This window comes from Cupressus sempervirens, chromosome 7 (assembly GCF_028749045.1).
Source record: "Cupressus sempervirens isolate cs-2001-9-10 chromosome 7, ASM2874904v1, whole genome shotgun sequence".
In the NCBI taxonomy this organism is placed as follows: domain Eukaryota; kingdom Viridiplantae; phylum Streptophyta; class Pinopsida; order Cupressales; family Cupressaceae; genus Cupressus; species Cupressus sempervirens.
The window spans coordinates 273,895,231-273,918,264 of record NC_143124.1 but is presented as its reverse complement, the minus strand read 5'-3'; the positions used below and the strand labels follow the sequence as shown (position 1 = coordinate 273,918,264).

Genomic DNA, 23,034 nt, shown 5'->3' with positions numbered 1-23,034 from the left:
TAGCTAGTACCATTCTAATAGTATCTAGTCTAGCTATGGGTGCAAAAGTTTCATTATAATCAACTCCATATTCTTGTGCAAACCCTTTAGCTACTAATCTTGCCTTATATTTATTACACCTATGCATTCTTTATTCTTAGGCAAATCAACTAGTTCCTATGTATCATTTTTATCAATAGATTCCATTTCTTCATGCATTGCATTAGTCCATTGTTTTTCCTTAATTGCATCTTCAAAATATATAGGATCTTGGGCAAATAAAGAAAAATTTGATTGTAAATCTATTCTATCCCCTTGTTCATAAATCTCTTGCAAACTTTTAGTTTTATTATTCATAATCCTTGATCTCAATGATGTAAGAGTAGGATTAGAGTCCTTACTTACTTGTGAACTTGAAGATTCTCCTTGCTCATCTTCCATTTGTGTGTTATCTCCATGTGTACTTCTTGAAGGAGTTCCCCCTTGCTCATTTGTTTGATCTACTTGATTCTCTTGGTCTTTTCTTTCTTGGTCATCATATAGTATTGGATTTGTGCTTGTAACTATCTTGTCTATATTTCCATCCCAATATTCTTCTTCTTTGAATACAATATCTCTACTTATAATGACTTTTTTGGTTATAGTATTAAACAACTTATATGCCTTAGATTGTTCATCATAACCAATAAAAATACATTTTTCACTCTTATCATCCAATTTACTCCTTGTTTCTTTAGGAACATGTGCATATGCAATACAACCAAATACTCTAAAATGGGAAACACAATGATGCTTACCACTCCATGCTTCTTGAGGAATCTTGTCTCTTACAATCTTTGTTGGACTCCTATTCAAGATATAAACAACACAAGCTATTGCTTTAGCCTAATATTCATTTGGTAGATACTTACCTTTCAACATGCTTCTTGCCATCTCCATTATTGTTCGATTCTTTCTTTTGGTAACACCCTTCTACTGAGGTGTATAATTTGTAGTGAACTACTTCTTTATTCCATGATGCTTGCAACAATCAAAAAACTCATTTGACATGTATTCTCTCCCTCTATCTGACCTTAATACCTTAATGGATAGACCACTTTGTTTCTCAACAAATGCCTTGAACTCCTTAAACTTGCTAAATGCTTCAGAATTATAGTTTAGAAAATAAACCAATGTCTTTCTACTAAAGTCATCAATGAATGTTAGAAAATAAATGTTCCCCCCTAATGATGGAACTTGCATAGGACCACATGTATCAGTATGCAAAATTTCTAAAGGTGCCCAAGCTTTATATGACATTTCTTTTGGAAACATTTCCCTATGTTTCTTAACTAAGATGCAACTTTCACATGATCTAATTGGTGCTTCAATGGGGGGTGAGCCTCTTACCATTTCCTTTCTTTGCAATAAACTCAATCCCTTGAAATTTAGATGACCATACCTCAAATACCATAACCATGATTGATCTTGACATGTTTCCTTGAAACTCACTCCATTCTCTTCCATCACTTTGCTTTTCATGTGAAGTGGAAACAGTCTATTGTCTATCATTTCAACCCTTGCAATGACCATGGTACTAGGAGAAATATCAAATATAGTGCAGATGTTATTTTCAAAAATAACTTTATAACCTTTTTGTGTAAGTTTTCCCACACTTATAAGATTATGCTTTGAACCAGGTACAAAATACATGTTAGAAATATATTTCTTACCAAGATTTTTCATTACAACAATTGTACCTTTTCCACTTACTTCCAGTATGTTATCATTGCCCAATTTTACTTTTGACTTGACTAAGGTATCCAAGCTTTCAAATAAATTTCTATTTCCTATCATATGATTGCTATAGCCACTATCTAGAAACCAAATATCACTTGAGCTCTCTTGAGCTACATTACATGTAATGACCTGGACTACTTTTAGAAAAAAATTACATTTTGTTTGCCTACATCTATTTGCTTCCTTTTACATTCATTTTCTAAGTGACTAAACCTCTTGCAATAATAACATTGGACATTTGATTTTTCATACCTTTCCAATGCTTGATTGTTACTGCGCCCCCTTGAGCTTAAAATTTGATTTCTCCTTACTCCTTGATCAAAACTCCTTTCCTCTCTTTGATAATTATTGCATCCTCTTCCTCATCCTCTAAATCTTGGATTTCCTCTTCCTCTACCTCTACCAAATTTCATTTGTGTTTTGAATGCATGCTCCAATGAAGTATTATCACACCTATTCAACCTATATTCGTGGTTTTGTAATGACCAAAACAACTCATCTATAGATAAAGTTGACAAATCCTTATATTCCTCAATTGACACAATAATATTATCAAATTTAATAGGCAAGTTTCTTAAGATATTTTTTACAACTTTTTGATCTATTAGCTCATCACCATTCAACCTTATTTGATTAACCACATTCATAACTTGAATTGAAAATTGCTCTACTGATTTGGTATCTTTCATTTGGAGGTTTTCAAAATCTCTTCTTAATGACTGCAATTTAGATACTTTTACCTTGATTATACCTTGATATGTTGTTTCAATGATCTCCCATGCTTGCTTGGCTATTGTAGCTCCATTAATCCTTGCAAGAACAGTGTCATCCAAACCTTGTTGAATAATTTGAAAAGCCTTTATATCATTTTTCCTATTTTCCTTGAGTTCATCCTTTTTATCTGTAGTTAATAGCAATTTATCCAATGGCTCTACAAATCCATTCACTGCAATCTCCAATAACTCTTGAGAATGAAATATTTTTTTCATTCTAAATGTCCAATGATCATAATTCTTGCTAGAAAATATTGGAATCATAAACTGATTTATGCTTGATGTCATACTTTAAAGAAAACAATAAAATCTTTTAAAATACTAGAATTCCTAAGTACGACAGTAGAATCATTAAGATTATCTCAAAAAAATTAGATCTCCAACTCCTTTCAAAATTGATGACTTAAGATAAAATATAGCTCATAAGTACACAATAAAAATAATAGAGGTGCCTTAACTTCACAAATGTAATAACTTACTACTACACTAATCTCATATGTCTACCACAAAATATTGAGAATGATTCCACAAGGAATTAACACCTATTTAAACACATAACATACCTTTCTTGTAGCATCAATCTCTTTTTTACCTCCACAATCTACTTGAACTGTGACTCCAAAGTCTGCTTGTGCTCTGATACCACTATGAAGGTGGGCAGAGACAGAGAAAAACTAAAACACAATAAGAAATATTTATATTATTGCTTCTTTGCCTATTTCCTTGCTGGAATGCATTACATTAAGCCTCTATTTATAGAGGTCTGAGAAATTTCCAAACATATTACACATGTTATTGCATTGAATTAAATGTGGACGACTAGATTGTTGGTAGACTAGGCTGTGGACAATGGTCAATCAGCTGTGGATGGTGGGTGGTTGAATGACAGCATAGAAATTATGCATGCCAACAAATAGCAGTACCTGAAATAGACCAAAATAAATCAATTTATATAAACAAAGAAGAAATTTGTCGTGAGCTTGATAAAACTAACTCAAGGTGCAACAAGTGAATCATGGGTTAATGGTAAAGAAAGGCTTCACAATCAGTAGTATAATGAAAGATAATTTCTAAAAAGTCTATTCATAGGGCACATGCAATTATTAGGACCACCAAACAGAAATATAGGACTAAACATTTTTTTTTGGTATTCTAATTGTCAATACTAAGAAAAATATTTTATTATTTCTCTAATTAGATTGCATAATATTTTTATAATTTATTTCATCTAATGGTGCAATCTATTTTTATAATTTACTTAATGTAATGATAATATTGGTATGTTCATTTTTTTTTATAATCAGCCAAGAAGCTCTTCAATTTCATAAGCGAGACCCCAAAACTGTTCTAACAAATTTTCTATGTAATTCATACATTTAAAAAACAAAATAAAATAATTAATAGGTAATATGAAACGTTAATTAAAATTGAATTTTAGCTCACTATTATTCATTTGAAACTATCTTTTGTCAATAACGAATTTCATCTTTTACTATTATGAGTATGCCGCTATGTTGAAATGCAAACTACCTTGATTTTGCCAATCATTGCCATGTGTGTGTTATTAGAGTTACATAAATTTTGAACTTATTAGTGTTATTAGTGTTTGCAGTGCTCTCTCCAAGTCTTCTCCTCTACATGCTTCTTGGATTGCTGGTCTATCTTTCATTCTTTGGCATATCTAGCTAGAGAGGAATCATCGAATCTTCCAAGATGTTTAGATTATTGTTATGCATCTTTGGTGGAAGACCTCACATTCTCTTTAGGAAACTATTCAAGTCAAGTGTGTGCTAGATGCGGGTATGGATTCGGTTGATCTTGCTATATGCAATCACCTCAATTTTCATCTTTAGGATGGGGTTGCGACTCAATGGTATCAAAGAGTGCCCAAACATCCTTGACAAAAAGGGAAAGGATGGTTGAATTAGGAGGGGCATTAGACTCCTCCTCCTCATGGAGTTTTTAAAATTAACACTGATGGTTCTTCTTGGGGGGATTCAGAGCCTACTAGTATTGGGGGAGTGGATCATTGCTATTTTGGTGAAGTTAAATTCTTTTTCTTAATACATAAGGGTGACCATTTTAACAATCTCATGGAGACTCAGGGCATTTTATATGTTGTGGAATAGTATTTTTTGCAGGGATCGCGCAAGATTATCTATGAGTCTAACTCTCAAGTGACAGTAAACTTGCTTTCCTTTCAAGAGCTTAAGGATGTTAGTTGGCAGCTGACCACTATTGTTAATCAGAATCTTCTCTTTTGTACCTCTCTTGAGTTCATTAGGTTTACTTACATTCCTTGTGAATGGAACAAAGCTGCTAATTGTTTGGCCAAATGGGCCTCTGGCCATGCTCTAGGTTGGAATATTATGGATAGGGGGTAGCTTCCCCTTGACCTATTACAATAATTTGATGAACTTATTGCTAAGGATAGAGTTCCCTATTGAACTTTTCTTGTTGTAATCCTTTTTGTCTTAATAAATGTTTACAGACTACTCATCTTATCTAATTAGTTGTTTATCCTGTACCAGGTTAGAGTATGTAAAAAGAAGAAAACGTCTATTAAAAGAAAGCAATATGTTAAATTTAGATTTTCTCTCTTTTAAGGGTCAATTTTTTTTTAAATCATATTATAATGAATTCAACCTCATCTTTCAAAATATGGAATAACTAGCATAAAATTTCCATCTATTGTAAAAATAGCTTGTGTTATCCCAAGATTTTGTATACATTTTAATTAGAATGGGCTTGTAGAAAATCTATATTAGAAACAAATTAGTTGACAAGTTGATAAGATTGAATTCTAGCTTAAATCTATTTACCATTAATTGTTTAACCCATTTTTTTAAAAGACATGAAAAATGTATAATGTGTAGACCAAAATTTTCAATAATAGAAACAAAACAAACTGAATAAATTGGTCAATTTCCTAAAAGACCATTGCTAACAAATGTGCATTAAATAAAAGTAAACAAATCAATCCTATGATTTATGAAACAAAAATTTCTAAAGTTTTTAAAATAAACTATTCTAATGCTTTTAAAAATAAACTCATCTTGTCTAATTTCAAATATGTTTTTCTACTTCTTTTTTCTAATAAACTAACTATTCTAGTTTCATGATATTTGCACTTTTAAGAAAAAAATTATTTTAAAGATATTTTTAATAGTTTTTATAAAGATATTGAATATTTTGAATTGAAAAAAAGTAAGTATATAAGATCACTTCCACGAATAGTTTAAAATTAAACAAGTATAAATTATTATATATAGTTGTACTTTAAACTTTAGCTCATTAAAAGTTTAAAAGTTATATCAATTATTGAATAAAACTATTATTTGATTTCATGAAAAACTAAAAATTTGAATTATTGAAATAAGAAATTAACTTGGTCAATTAAAAAATGAAATTAATAAGATTAATTATCTATATATTTCAAGAAAATTTATAAAATAAAGATAATAATTATTTTATTTTTTATATATATTTACAAATGAGATATTATTATATGCAATATGTTATTTATGTATGTTTATTGTTACAATTATAGTAAATATGTCATCACAAAGAAACTTTAGAATAAAACTATTTTTATTATTTGATTAAATATATTTATATTGTGAATTTTAATTTTTTTTTAAAAGCATTTTAAAAAATTATATTAAATATTGAATACAAATAATGTATAACTATAATTGTTAATTGATTTCTAATTAATTTATTATATATATTTTTTATATGTATAATATTTTAAATTTTCTTAATTTTTTAATATATTTTTTATTTAACTTTATTCTATTTTGATCAATATGTTCACAAATTAATTATTCAAACTAATACATTTATTTCTTACATAGCCAAAACATTTTTGGTAGGAACCATGTTGCTTTGCAACATTGTTTATGTTGGGCCTTCATTCATGAATTAGTGAAGTATTAGGGAATGAGTAGAATGTTGATGAGGTTCATGAGACACTATCATTATTATTTGGGGAAGATCTATATAAAAGAGACAAGTATGGAGGAAATGCTTGAGCATGATTTTTTTCCTAATATATTTGAAATATATGAAACATTGAAATATCATATTATCAATATTAAGACAATTATCATAATCTATATTATTTTAAAAATAAATTCACTCTATTGATTGCATAGTATTTATATAATTGTACTTCTTCGAACAATAATATTTATATTCTCAATTTCAAATAACATGTATCTTCACTCAACAAAATGTGACAACTTTATCCTTTCTTAATATAATTAAAATATCTTACTACATTAACATTTATTATAAATATTATTTATCTTTTTTTTTAATGATAATATTTCTTAACTAGAATAAAAATATTTCTTATCTAAAATTATATCACAAGTTTTTTTAAAGTAATTAATTCGAACTACATTATAAAAGAACATTATCAAAAAATCAACTAAAAAACCAAAGGTCTAGAATACCACAACAAAACACTAACAAAGAAAAAACAAAAAACAAATTCAAAACCAAAAAAATAAGACTAGAGAACAATTAATTTTAAGGAAGAGGGAACACATTCAAGTAATCTTCTTTAGCTTTTCCAAAGGATCACAAATAAAAAAACCCATAGAGATCATATCACCTTTGAGCATGACTTGTAATCTATCCCCTCTCTTTTTGCATTTCACCTTTCTTTTCTTCAACTAAATCTAGAGAGAATTAATGGACTAAGTAGTGTTTTCAAGAATATCCTTTATATACATAACCTAGTCCCTGAAGTGCTCATTCAAATGGGTTTGGTTCACATTTCACATTGGCCAAAATATTTATCATCTCATTTTGCCCATCCTGCATGGATATCTGGTTATTTAGCTCATTAATTTAAACTTGCATGATTTCCTAGTTGTTAAGTTTGTAGGAAAATTCTTTAGCGGGCCTTGTATGCTCTATTCACAGTTTTCGTGGGTCAAATCTACTAACCACTTCAAAGGGTAGTAAGCTTTCAAGTATAATAGAGCCACTAGAGTAGCTGAGATAGACGTTAGGGAAGGGAGGAATAACAGAAAAAAAAAAAAGAGAAATTAGGAAAAGATAGTCTTCTAAAACATCAACTAGACCTTCCTTACATTTCTCCAAGTTAAAAGCCTCGCATTTTTCTCTTCTAAGGGGACTGACATGAGTGGAACTAAGAGAGGGAGGAATTTTATCATTAAGCTTGATTGTTAAATAGGTCAAAGTGAAGTTAGGGTTATTTAGGACAATCAATAGGGACAAAATTGGGCTTTCATGCAGAGTGGCATACAAATGTAGTATAATATCTTAGTGAGGGAGAAGAATTTAAACTTATCCTTTCCTTTAGCAACAAACATAGCTTATGAAGAAAAAATATAGAGAATAAAATTGAAAATGGTTAGGCATTCAAAATATATGAGAATGTAAATGCTTTAATATACTATTCAAAGTAATATGCTTAATGAGGATGAGTGCCACATTCTTGTATTCTAGAGTAAACTCAAGTCCAATCTGTAATCTTGTAACTTTCTCTTTTGAAAAACCCAAAAAGATAAAATCTTTGTAAAGTGGGATCTCCAAAGGAGATGTCCTAGTTGCTAGCAAATAACCACATAGCAGAAAGACAACACAAGATACACAATTTGATACCAAATGCAACTCTTTACTCATAAAATAATTGTTTACATGCAATGTGTCGGGTTGTTAGGCCTTCCTGGTTATGGCCAAATACAATAACAATTACAATAATAGTTCTGCAAGATCCAACCCAAACAACAGCTTGTCCAAGCTTCTACCAAGAAAAGATTACTCCTTTAAGCTTGATTACAAATGCTCATATGCCTTGCTTAAATAGGTACTTACCACCTAAGATGTTACAAACACAACCAATATGGGATAAAAGGTAAATGCAACTACCTTACAAAAAATATTTAATTCCCACCCAAATACAACTAAGCATCACCATGTGGCTCAACAAGTACAAAATGTATGATTTAAGGAAATTTTCACAAACTTCTAGAATTCCACCCACACACTCTAATAAATAGAATAGAAACTATTTTTATTGATTTTTCTATTTATGGTACCTATGCACCTTGAAATAGAATTTCCTCTTTTTCTCCTTTCTCTCTTTTTTATTTTTTTAAAATTATTTTTCTTCTAATTTTTGTCACTTTCTCTTTCCTCAACAATATTAAAATCTCTCTCTCTCTCTCTCTCTCTCTCTCTCTCTCTCTCTCTGTATATATATATATATATATATATATATATATATATATATATATATATATATATATATATATATATATATATATATATATATATATATATATATATATATATATATATATTCTAATGCAAGATGCTCCTACATCAGACTCCCTTGGTAGATAGAAAAGTGTTTCCCACACTTTGATGCCAAAAGAAAGATCTACAACCATCTTCATCTTTACTAGAGGTTTCCACTCCATCAATGACAAGAAAATGAACATGAAAATTATCCACATCTACATCACCTTGTCAAACACCAAAATCTCATCCATCCAATTAGCATGCTCACTTCAAAGAAAAGATTGAACATAATACTTCATCAGCAAACCATGATCCACATCAGCAACTAGTAAATCCACACTAGCAATAACAAACTCCATATCAACATCAATATGTAGATATCCATCAACACATTCCAAACTCACAACACCAGTGGTCTTATTGCTCACAACAAGATGCTTTGTAACATGCAAGTCACCACTGACAATAATTGAATCATCCACAACTGAGTGCTCTACAATGTCCATGTTAGACTCAACCAACTAATCATAAAAATTAATCTCCATCCTAGCATAGGCTTTGTATCTAGCTCCAAAAATTGATCAACAAAACTAAACTCTTCCATCTTGACCTTGCTATGTCATCTTCTCTCTCAAACAAGTCTTCTAACTGGCTAGACAAGCCTCTTTTGGATTGGTAGACTTCATTTTTTGTAGCATACAACTCTCTTCTTTGGTTCCTCAAATCTTTTAGAAAAAAGAAACATCCACAACAACGTCCACCCAAGCTATTGTCTCATTAATCCTCCTCTCAGCTATATAGTAGAGATTTGCAATCATCCCAGGGTCCAATCCTCTTGGAGCCATCTTTCAAGATCTTTGCAAACCCTCTGCAATAAATCACCAATAGATCAATCTTCTACAACAAGATCAACCTTCCATCTTTGCAACCATAGATCTATCTACATGTCCTCCCAAGGTCCTAGTGCAAGCTACCTCAACTTTGGTGATCTATCTACACGCTTAGGAACAACCTTTGATCTAATACCACTTGATGTAGTGCAACACAAAAGAATCCCCAAAGGAGATGTCCTAGCCCCCAAAAAATAACCACATAGTAGAAACACAAGACAAGATACACACTCTGATACCAAATGCAACTCTTTAGCTATAAAATAACTATTTACATGCAATGTGTTGGGTTTTCAAGCCTTCCTAGTTACAACAAAATACAATATCAATTACAATAACAATTCTACAAGATCCAACCCAAACACTATGTTACCTAGGGTTTTGAAACCCTAATTATTTCCCCTCTTCATTCAACCATGTGAGAAGTAAAAACAAGGTAAGTTTTTTTTTTTTTAATTATTATTTAAAAATTATTTTGCATTGGATATTATTTAATTCTTTTAAGAATTAAATATTATCACGATCAAATGAAAAATAATTAAATAATCTATTTAATTTAAACCATCATTAATCTTTCGCACAGTTAATTCTAAAAAAGAATTAATCATTTTTATGATGTGAGGGTGAAAATGAGAAAATACAAAGGACAAGATTAGCTCATTGTAAAGTGCTAAATGATTATTGCACTTAATATATAAAAAAAAAGAAGCAAACAAGTGAATTGGTAAGAAAAAGGGGGTAAGATAAACGTGGAGGAATTTAAAATAATTATTTCTTTTTAAAAATTAATTATTATTGTAACCTAAGGCATTTGTGAAAAATTGTATGGGAAGAAATTATGGGGGAGTAGTTTCAAAATAAAATAAAGTTAGGGAAATTAGCAATGGGGGGTTGAAACCTTTAAAAAGAGGAAGTTCTATTGTAATAGGGTTCTTTTCTGATCTACAAGTTCTATAGTTGTTACAATAGGGGAGAAAACAGTTCTATTTTGGTGACAAGGGAAGGAGCTTTTGTCTTATGCAAATTGATTGTAATAGGGGGATAGAGCAATACTATTGTTGTTTTTTCATGTTTTTGAAATAAAGAGGGATATATGTGTGTTTGATCTTGAGGTCATGTACATTTGTATTTCTAATTTGGAAGGATTTTGAGTCCTTTTATTTCTATTTTGGATGCAGTCCTTTATTACTACATTTTTGTGATTATGTATTCACGCTTCTTGCATAAAGACATTTATAGCTTTCCTTCTCTCTTTTGTAATGTGAAAGACTTGGTAAATAGTCCTATGGCTTTTTGCTAGTTTTTCTCTCATAATCTACTTATTAATTTGATAATTACATTCATTCCATATTGATGGACGAATGTCAGAAAACCCTTCATGTCTTTAGATTAAAGACATAATCAACTTATCACATTCATTGAATATCTTTAATGAGGGAGTTGTACCTCTTAATTCAGAGGAATATTATCAATAGAATGAGAATCTATCCATTTGTTAGATCGTTTTGTTTTTCTTTTGAAGCATATTGAGTTGTTGTTTGCATTTCTATTTGAAGGAAAAAACTATTTACTAATAGTTTTTGGTGACTCCACTGGAGAAGGAAAGCAAGTTCTAGTGCTTTTTTTTCTTGGAAATCTAAAGGTATCTCCCTGAGGATGAAGGTTGGTGACTCTAATTCATTTTGGTGAAAGAATTTGGGTGTTATGGCTTTGGTTGCAGCCTAGCCATGGGGGACTCAAATTGGCCTTAATATACCTCCTATTGAACAAAGCTTGGAGGGTTAAAGATCAATGTGAAGAACCTCCTTATAGCAATATCGTGAGAATGCTCGAAATAACAGAATACAAAGTGATAGCAGAACTCAGAATGAATCTACTGATCGCAGGCCACTTCGAGGGGGTAACCTCCTTTGAGCAAGCTCAATACAATAAATTCGTCCGTGCCCATCAAGGGCCTCAACCTATTCTTATATACTGGGTACGATCTAGAAAAGTAATACTACCTATGCATGTGGGATAATAAAATATACTCACGGGACGACTTACAAAGCATATGCGTCCAACAACACTACTCTAACAAAATAAACAGAAGGAACACACAGGTTCCTAACAATCAAATAAAAAATTATTAGAGGATGTTTCAAATGTAGAATTTGATTCTTTTATATTTAAGACTACTATTGATATTTCACCAAATAATATTGTTCATGAAGGTTTGAAAGATCAACACACACAAGAAATGATTGATGATAGATGCTCTTCTAAAAGTATGGCTGATCACACAATGTAATGTCTCTCAACATGCTTGGATGGCTCTTCCTATGGGTGTGAAGTCGATTATGAATTATTCCTATTTGATCTCTTGGAGACTAATGAAGCATTATTACAGCCTAAAACATCAAATGATTGCCAAGAAGCAGGAAATGATTCATGCATTTTTTAGCCTCTGACAAATTGTTTGCATTCTTTTCCTTTGGAAGAATTAGTTTAGCAAATTGCAATTGAAAAATCACATGGGCAACCCAAAAATTGAAGGACTCAAGGTATGGAAAAAATAACTGACATTCCATCTATCTTTTTAAAAGATAATATTGATTTGAAAAATGTGGAGGAAAATCTTGAATTTATATTTATTTTCCCTTCTCTGCATTCATTTTCCATACATGAGTTAAAGATCACATCGGCCATGTTGCTCACTTGTGTGCAAAATATTCTTCCATTATATCCAAAGTTGGTTCGGAATGACTCATACTTTTCCTAGCTTGTAAGTGGTCAAATCTAAGTTTTTAGGGTTTTCCCCTTTCCATTGTAAATAACGATTTCCATCTTGAAATTTTGGCTTGTTCTTGCTTGTGTTTTGTTTAGTGTGTCGTTTCCCTTCAATAAAGGTTGTCTTAGTTTTGAGCCTTCCCCTTATGCCAGTCCATATTCTAAAAATTTCAATTTATTGATTGGCAATGTAGTGCCTGCCCCTAGTTCACATTTCTGTTATTTTTGGCAAACTCTTTTAGGCTAATTTTATGTTTAATGATTAGTAGTATTGTTTGGTGATTATCAGATATTGTCTTAGATTCGGCTGATTTTTACTCTATATTTCATATATGAATGATGATTATACAATATTTTTAGATATTGATAGTTTATTATCACATGTGTTTTCTGATGGATACTTACCCCATACTTGCATGTGTATGGTGTGCGTGTTTATTTTCTTTATGTATGGCATTTCTGATGTGGTTAAGGAAGGGAGTCATAGTCACTTGCTAGTTGGGATCTACACGATGCACCACTTCTTGCCATTGCCTATTTAACTTAGAATATTGTGTCTGTACATGCATGGATTTTAAGCAGGTTGTAGGTATTGGGTATCAACTTCCCTGAATTGCTAGGATGAGCATACCCTATCGCATTATCTCAATGGTAAGAGAGGGGAGATAAATTCTTAAGTCGAAATCCCATACCTTTAAGCCATTTTTCCTAATTGAAAATTAGAACAAGTATCTGAGTCAGTACCCTCTGAATGTGTTGAAAGACATTAATTTGTGATTATAACCATTTTGTTGATTTAGTATGTGTTTTGCAATGATGGGTTTTCGTATGTTGTTTTATGAGTCTTTGGTGTATTTTCTATTAATTAAGTCTAATTAAAAGATTAATTAATGATTTAATTTAATGGAAAATTATTATGACATTTTAATATTTAATTAATTGAGGAATTAATTAAATAAAAAGAATTAAATTTGGAGATAAAAGTTAAAAGTTTAAATTTAGAACGTGATAATAATTATTTAATTTAATAATAAAATATTTAGAGTTCATTTTTAAATAAATGATAAACATTATTATTAATTGAATTAATAAATATTTTATCAATTAAGTTTCTAAAATGAATTAAGAAGCAGAAAAGATATTAAATTATTAAAAAGATTCTACATTGCATGATGCGTGCATAAGTTTAAAATAAAAGAAAATTAATTAAAAAGATTAAACATGTGAATTTAATAATGTTATTTTAATTTCTTAAAGTGTGCATGAGATTAAAGTAATAAATTAATTAAAAATAGAAGTCGAATGAATATAAAATAAAGTAATTTAATAATTTATTTAATGTGCATGAAAAGATAAATAAAAGTTAATATGGAGTTAAGGGTTGTGAGCAAGGAGTTCTCCCAGGTGAACACACAATCAGTGCCCCGATTTAAGGAAAGAATTCCTTATCACAATTAGAGGGTTCATTTTTGAAAAAAAAATAGGAATTTTGGGGACAGATTTTGGAGACAAATTTTGAGAATGAATTTTGGAGAGACGAATTGGACTCAAATTTTGGAAGTGAATCTTCTCACAAATTCTCGGTTGGTTTCGTATTAGCATCAGGATTAGGTAGGGTCTTGTGCTTTGATTGCTGATTAATTTTGCAGTTATTCTTTCCTGTCTTCTTCGTGACTGTGCATTTGATTTTTTGTATTTCATTGCAACAAATCTTTCAATTTTGTAAACTGGAATTTGGGCATGCATGTTGTTTTCATCTAGTTATGAAAAAATTAAAATATCATTAAAATCTTCCCTCAATAGAATCTAAATATGGTAATTAAATCGAGTGTTGGGTTGAATTAAAATGGGATTGAAAAAAATTTAAATGTGACTCAACGTCTTGGGATCCTTAAGGAATGTAACCTGTTAGGTATGTTTGTTGATGATTACATGTTATTGCTTCCGCTATTATTGTGTTTGATGTGCATGTTATACTTTAAAAAAAAAAATGTTTGGAAAACTTAGTAAAAATTTAGGTTAATTCTTTTGGATCCCTTGGTGGGGCGTTACAGGCAACATCCTACAGTCATCTAATTTACTATTCAAAGTTGCCAACACCCACCGGTTCTTTCCACTTGAGAAGTAAACAAATTTTTCCAAGGTAATTTTTTTCAAAAGTTGATGCCCACAAGCTTCTCCATTTGTCTTTTGTGGTGCTAGAGATTTTGGATATATTTAGGCTTGGAGGTCATATCATAAAGTAATATTTAAAATTTTGTGACTATTCTTTAGCCCTCTACGACTTCATCAAGCTTGCAAATTCAGTGAGTTGAGGTTTAGATTCAAATTTAGATTTAGAAAGGTGAATATGGAATTCATGAAGTATAAAAGGCATATCGTACAGAATCTATAACCAACATGATATGCTTACATGTTGGAGTGTTTTTCCACTTCCATTTTTTCGTAATATTTGAGGTAAGAAAAGGATCTAAATTAATTCAATGATTTGAAAAGTTAGGGGCCACACTCTTGTGTAATTGACAATAACCAACTATCATATTGGTGATACTAATGCTCCTTTGATCAAGTGGTAAATGGAATTAAAAATTATATTTGTCAAGGAGATATTTGTAATCTATAATGGTACACTTAGAGAGAAATGTTGACAATGCACAAAGGATTTCTTTAGTATCTTATAATGACAAATTTCTTAAAGATTGAAAAATAGGTCTCAGTGCGAGGGCCATAACTTTTTATTGAATTGTTGGATCTTAATGAGCTTTGGATATGTTGTTCCAAACCTAATTTCACCCATCTTCATTAAAGTGATTGATTTTTTTTTATCTCATTCAAAAGTTATACCCTTTGAGTATGGGTCTATCTAGGAGACAACAAGCATTGCAACAAGAGGGAAGAAACAAGATGTTAGTACAGGATGAGTCTACATATTACATCATAGATAAAACATGGGAAGCTCTGCTACATGTAAAAGAAGTGGCTCCAGAGACAATTTTCTTCAAAGACTACAAAGAAGTATGGTAAGGAGGATCAGGCACAATGTAATAATCTGTGGGAGCTCATTGTTTAGAAATGATGTTTCTTTGAATAAGTAGGGACTGCAGGAGTTTCAAGCTGATATAGCGCGAGGTGTGACATTACAGACCAAGTGAACTGGAGAATATTCAAATTTAAAAGTCCGCAAAAGGCCTCTTTATTATTAGTAGAAATGATGAATATAATGCGTACAAAATGAGACAGCTGCATTTATTTCTCTCTTGAGTTTTGTTTATGTCTTGGAGGAGTTATCAAATTAACAATATGGTTTGGTGATGGGTCTCATCGCTTATAACATTGTTTATGAGACACCTTAAAAAGAAGAAGTATGTTGACTGTTACAAAATATCTGAAGTGGTATAGCGTGATAGAGCCTATGTTCAACAACTGCACACTTAATGTTCCCTTCAAGATTGCAAAGATGTGGAGATAAAGTAGTTGGAAAGAGTAGTTTCAGTAAGACTTTTCATAGTAGCGACACCCTCCAGCAATGAAGACCAAACTCTACCATCAAAAGGAATTAGGATCTTCAACACCTTATGAGAGAGCTTCAATAATAAAGTGAAAAGTAGAATAAAATGCTTTTAAGTGTGGAGGTCTCAAATGGTGTTAATGTTCTCATTCTTACTGACCTATATATTGTTGGCACTAGTCAAACATGGTTAGGGTGAATAAAATGTGGAATCAAACATCTAGTCCATAAGTGCACTAAGGTCACTATCCATGAACTCTTTAATTGACAATGTCTCAGCTTTCACCATATGTGATTCTTGTTCCTACATCTAAGGTACCTGGAGCCTATGAACTTTGCACAGAAAAGTGATTGGGAAATGAGATTTTAATGTATTTAGCGGGTGCGCATCTAGCTTGGCTACAACCATAGTTTTATGTGGTGGAGTAGATTAGTCCAATGATGAAAGTTCTAAATTTCTATGTAGAGAAGAATGTTTGATGCCAAATTGAGATTGTGAGTATGGAATAACATATTAGGGTTGAGATATGATGCATATTTCAAATGTATCCTCTTTGTGTTCTTCAATTTGACCAACTAGTGAATGTGAAATGGAGATGTTTGTGATATTGAGAGGTAGTTCTCAATTATAAAAGCTCACTAGAATTCTTTTTTGATGATATATGAATAGGGAGCATGCGTACAAAACCATCTTCTATAGTTGTGGTCATTTGAAGGTGGACATTTGGTAGATCTACACAATCACATGAAATTGAAGATTGCAAGTGATATCAAGAGACTGCAGAGGTGAATGGTATCCAATTTTGGAGTTATGCAGCAAGACATGTCCTTGGTGCAACAATGTACATGATTAGCACTATTGGGATGCATATATTTTCTATTGTTGGTTGCTCATATGAGGAAGATCATCACCTTTGTGCATTAAATGACTACAAAGGAGAGCTTATTGATAGTGACTCTACAGGCCAATGGAAAGACACTGGATAGCTACTAAAGATTCTAGAGTTCTCAACATCCTACCACAGAATGCAGTCCCCAGAAAGAGTCAATGTTACCTAGGGTTTTGAAACCATAAGTATTTTCCCTCTTCATTCAACTATGTGAGAAGTAAAAACAAGGTAAGTTTTTTTTTTTTTTTTAATATTATTTAAAAATTATTTAATTCTTTTAAGAATTAAATATTATCATGATTAAATGCAAAATAATTAAATAAACTATTTAATTTAAACCAACATTAATCTCTCACATAGTAAATTCTAAAAAAGAATTAATTATTTTTATGATGTGAAGGTGAAAATGAGAAAATACAAAGGACAAGATTAATTTGTTGTAAAGTGCTAAATGATTATTGCACTTAATATTAAAGTGCTAAGTGAATTGATAAGTTGAAGGGGGTAAGATAAATATGGAGGAATTTAAAATAATTAATTATTTTAAAGGATTAATTATTATTGTAACCTAAGGCATTTGTGAAAAATTCTACGGGAAGAAACTATTGGAGAGTAGTTTCAAAATAAAAGGAAGTTAGGGTAGTTAGCAATGAGGGGTTGAAATCTTTAAAAAGAGGGTTCTTCTTTTCTGATCTACAAGTTATATAGCTATTACAAGTAACAGGGTTCTTCTTTTTTGATCTACAAGTTATATAGCTATTACAATAGGGGAGAAGACAGTTCTATTTTGGTGATAGGGGAAGGAGCTTTTGTCTTATGCAGATTGATTGTAATAGGGGGATATAGAAATACTATTGTTGTTTTATCATGTTTCTAAAATAAAGAGGGATATATGTGTGTTTGATCTTGAGGTCATGTACATTTCTATTTCTAATTTGGAAGGATTTTGAGTCTTTTATTTCTATTTTGGATGCAATCCTTTATTACTACATTGAATGTGATATATATAGTTTTGTGGTTATGTATTCATGCTTCTTGCATAAAGATATTTATAGCTTGCCTTCTCTCTCTTTTGTGATGTGAAAGACTTGGTAAATAGTCCTATGGTTGTTTGCTAGTTTTTCTCTCATAATCTACCTATTAATCTGATAATCACATTCATTCCATATTGATGGATGAATGTCAAAAAATCCTTTGTGTCTTCAGGTTAAAGACATAATCAACTTATCACATGTACTGAATATCTTTTATGAGGGAGTTGTACCTCTCAATTCAAAGGAAGATTATTAATAGAATGATAATCTATCCATTTGTTAGTTCATTTTGTTCTTCTTTTGAAGCATATTGAGTCATTGTTTGCATTTCTATCTGAGGGACAAAACTATTTACTAACACACTAGCTAGTCTAGATCTACACTCCAGTAGAAACCTCTAAGGAAGATCTAAACTTGTGCTCGCAAGCCCACCAAGCAATCATTTTGTTTTCCAAACCTCAACTACTAGCCCTTCTCAAACTTTATCCAAGATCCAAGTGTAGACTGCCTTACATTCAATGTTCTATTTATGCACTTTGAAAAACTTTGATCCTCTGCTTCCTCTTTCTTTCCAGACTTTTACTAAGAAGAGATCACACCTTGATTCTTGATTATAAATGCTCACATGTCTTGCTTAAATAGGCACTTTCCACCCAAGATGTTACAAACACAACTAATGTGGGATAAAAGGTAAATGCAACTAACTTAGAACAAATATTTAATTCCCACCCAAATACAACTAAGCACCACCATGTGGCCCAACAAATATTAAATGCATGGCTTAAATAAATTTTCACAAACTTCTAGAATTCCACCTACACACCTCAATAAATGAATGAAAACTATTTTTATTTATTTTTCTATTTATGCCACCTATGCACCTTGAAAATAGAAATTTCTCTTTTTCTCCTTTTTCCCTTTTAAATTTTTTTAATATTATTGTTCCTCTAATTTTTGACAATTTCTCTCTCCTCCATATATATATTTTTATTAAATGATTTCTCTCTCTGCAAGATGCTCTTGCATCATTAACCTCTAAATTACACACCTTATCTTACATGAGAAGGCTTGTCACATCATAAATAGTTAAAAATAGTTTCCATACAGATAACAAAAGAAACACTTTCAATGCAAACCTTACTATTATTGTCCTAGGACATCAAGCATGTTAAATAAGCTAGAGTTATAACTTTTCATACAATCCACAAATTTATGAAGATGAACAACTTGAAAAATACTCCACACCCTCAAATGATTCTTGAATTCTTTCCAAGTGTCAGACTTGATTTGGTTTAAATCACCATCCCATGTACCAGACAAAATGGTATTTTCTACTAGAAACCCTGGCCTCAAACAAAAACTAGAGTTAACAAAATAATCTCAAACTTCATGTAGGGCACGTTAGTTCAAAGTTATCTAATGAAGCTAAAATCAAGAAACAAAGATAGAATAAAATCCCATATCTCCGTCTGCATGTCATATAGTAACCTTTTGCTGGTATAATAGTTTTCAAGCTTGGCAGTGTATTTCATGATTTGCAAACAAACCGCCCCAGGAAGCTCTTGGCATGCATTTCAAGTTACGACCAAACTCATCCACCATGTCATCTGGATTATGTAAGTCATCTCCAGGCTCGCTGTACATTTTCTTATCAGCCCCATGATAAAAAAAATTAATATCACTCTCCACTATTATGTTATGGACAGCTAACACAAGCCCACGATAAGCAACATAGACTTCAGCAACATGGGCGATCCCAAATTTATTCAGAATGCAATCAAGCATTGATAAGAAACTATATTTGTTGGAATCTATGTTGGAAAGACATTTGTTTTAAATATAGATAAATAATTTTATTTAAATTTATAATATAAATTTAGTAAACTATGAGAGAGGTTGATTTTATTTATAAAAAATAATATTGATATTTATAAGTGTGAGGTAGTGGTATATATTTGTAAGATTTGAATGATGATATTATCAAAAATATCTAAATGTATTAAATTAATGTGACTATTAATAATTTTTCAGTAGATATTAACCTTACGAAAATCTGGTTAGTAAATAGAAATCCACACAATAAACTTTTAAATTTGATTAAATCAAGCTATTATTAATTTATACTTACTATGTTAATCTTCTTTAACAATATTTCAATCATTTCTATTTTCTAAACTGGACAAAATAAAATTAGAATTATACTATAAATAATCTGTAAACTATAAGAAAGCATAAGATATTTAAAAACATACATCTAAGAACTCTAAATATTCAATATTTAAACCTATACATCTAAGATCTCTAAATTTTTAATATTTAAAAATTAACTTTATCTTAATATGTAAAATACAAAATATGCTAATCAGAAACACGTAATTGATAAATAACAAAACGTGAAAATGTCAAACGTTTATTACCGAGTTTACATTCCCATTAATATAAGAATTAAAGGTTTAAATTATTACCACTCGAAATCTCTTTATCAAAGAGTAATCAACTGCAGTTCATACAAATATCAATCAAATTTGTATCTTAACAGAAGGCTTATCAATTACAGAGTTTTGTAAAAGAAACAGTGACAGTTGTGGTGGCTACTCACTTCCTTTTCTATTAGAGAAAATAATAGCAAAACAGCGAGCCAGTGAATGGATTATGCACAGATTAGGAATTGGCAGCAAAGCTGTTAATTACCTACACAAACACGCATTATGATCATCTATTTCCAAAACAAAACCAAGAAATCAATAGGCACCACGAGCACTGATACAAAAAACTGCTTTACAATAAAGATTCACATCTCTGCATCTGTACTTTGCTTAAAGCGATCATTTCTTTGAGGTGCTGTATACCATAATCCTACAAATGCTGCAACTACACTAATTACTACTAAGAGTAAAACTAGAAAAACTGTTGTATTATTTTTATCTCATATTAGCTTTTGTACATGAACTTTTGAAAGCCATGTTGAGATGGGAAACAAGGGTAATAGTTTTATATAAAATAAGAAGATTAACAAGGATAGCATGGAAGAGGCTTTTTATAGCACATGAGATATTACTGAAAAAACAATGAGTGCATTTTCTAAAGCACATGACATATTCCTAAAAACATTATAACTGGATTTCCTTCTCTAAAACTAAAAGGGGAATACAACCAAAATTGGAATTACATAAGGACCCACCCGGATTCGAACCAGGGACCGCCTGATCTGCAGTCAGATGCTCTACCACTGAGCTATAGGTCCTTACACGTGGAAGTAAAGAACTCTTGTTTTAACAAATGTATTCTTACACGTAAAGAAAAATATACTTTCAGAATATTTCCCCTCCATTAGCATGCAGAAACCTGTCTGTTTGTCTACAAAATATATACATTTGTGAACACCATAAACTGTTCCAAAGGCGAGGAAGGATAAATGTGGGCGAAGATTGTGCAATTTGCCTAATTAACAAATTCATTGTCTGTATCCTGCAATCATTTGCGTTGTCAAAATAGCTCATGAGCCTTTCCTATTCTTAAATTTTTTGCATAGCTATATCTTTGATGGATGTGTATAGACAATCTCATTCCTTTCTGTTTTATGGATGGCTATATGCTGCTCCAAAAGACCCTAATTTGGAGTATGATACAAGTCCTAATGATTCGCCAAAGTTTACAATCATTTAAGTTGAAACCTAGCTTAGGATATCAATACAAAACATAACAGTAATGGCCATTAACTCTTTTATAATCTAAATCTTGCCCAAACACACTCATACAGCATATCTATCATCTTAACAATAACTTCGTATCTTAATTATTTCTCTTCACTGTGAGTCAAGGAAAAAATTTGCCGAATTTATACCCTTCAGTGATTTATAAGGATTTCTAACTTATTATAATATCAAAATGTCTTCTTGCCTTAAAAGGAGACAGATCTAAATTGCCCAAACATGCATATGAGTTATTCAGATGTTATGGGCTTTATATTTCCATATTTACTATTGGTTCTAACAAAACTATATCTACGTTTGATTTATCCCTAAGATCAATCTTAGTTTAATGGCGATATCTAAAAGAGACATGATATTCCGAGTTAAATTAACCTCATGTAAAACTTTCATACATTAAAACTTAATCCTTCTAAAATTGTAGAAAGATCAGTTACAAACTATATGGAAATAGAAAGTTCCATAGCAGTCCCTGAAATAAACCGAAATAAATCTACTTATATAGACAAAGAAGAAAATTGTCGCGAGCTTGATAAAACTAACTCAAGATGCAACAAGTGAATCACGGGTTACTACTAAAGAAAGGCTTCACAATCAGAGATATAACGAAAGATAATTTCTGAAGAGTCTATTCATAGGGCAAATGCAATTATTAGGACCACCAAACCAAAATATAGGACAAAACATTGTTTTTTAAACATTCTAATTGTCAATACTAAGCAAAATATTTTATTATTTCTCTCATTTGATTGCATAATATTTTTATAATTTATTTCATGTAATGATGCAATCTGTTTTTATAATTTACTTAATATAATGATAATATTGGTAATGTTCTTTTTTTATAATTAACCGAGAAGCTCTTCAGTTTCATAGGCGAGACTCCAAAACCGTATAAACAAATTTTCTCTGTAATTCATACATTTAAAAAATAAAATTAATTAATTAATAGCTAATATGAAACGCTAATTAAAATTGAATTTTATGTTACTATTATTCAACAAAGGATTTGGTACAAAACCGTTTGAAACTATCTTTTGTCAATAACGAACTTCATCTTTTACTATTATGAGTATGCCGCTATGTTGAAATGCAAACTGCCTTGATTTTGCCAATCATCGCCATGTGTGTTTTATTAGTGTTACAGAAATTCTTAAGGCCCTATTTGGTTACGGGAATATCGGGCGCAGAATAGGGTTTTCAGCGCCAAAATCGGGTTATGGAAGAAAACGGTGGCATTTGGTTCATCAAACGCATAACTCGATTTCAGGTTTCGTCTGCCAATTTCGCTCAAAAATTGGAAGAAATTTCTTCCAAGAAATAGGTGGAAGTTGAAATGAAAACCAGGTTTTGGGTTTTTATGAATGCATTTGAATAAATCGTCGGGTCCGCCGAATCCGCCTTAGGTTTTTGGAAGAAC

The 23,034-nt window shown here is 30.9% G+C and overlaps 1 non-coding gene across 1 annotated transcript; it reads right to left on the bottom strand.

Annotated features, from left to right (window-relative positions):
- Positions 1–21,076: 21,076 nt before the first annotated feature.
- TRNAC-GCA (transfer RNA cysteine (anticodon GCA)) lies at positions 21,077–21,148 on the bottom strand. Its single transcript has one exon. It is a non-coding gene; the product is annotated as a tRNA-Cys (tRNA).
- Between the last annotated feature and the right edge of the window lie 1,886 nt (positions 21,149–23,034).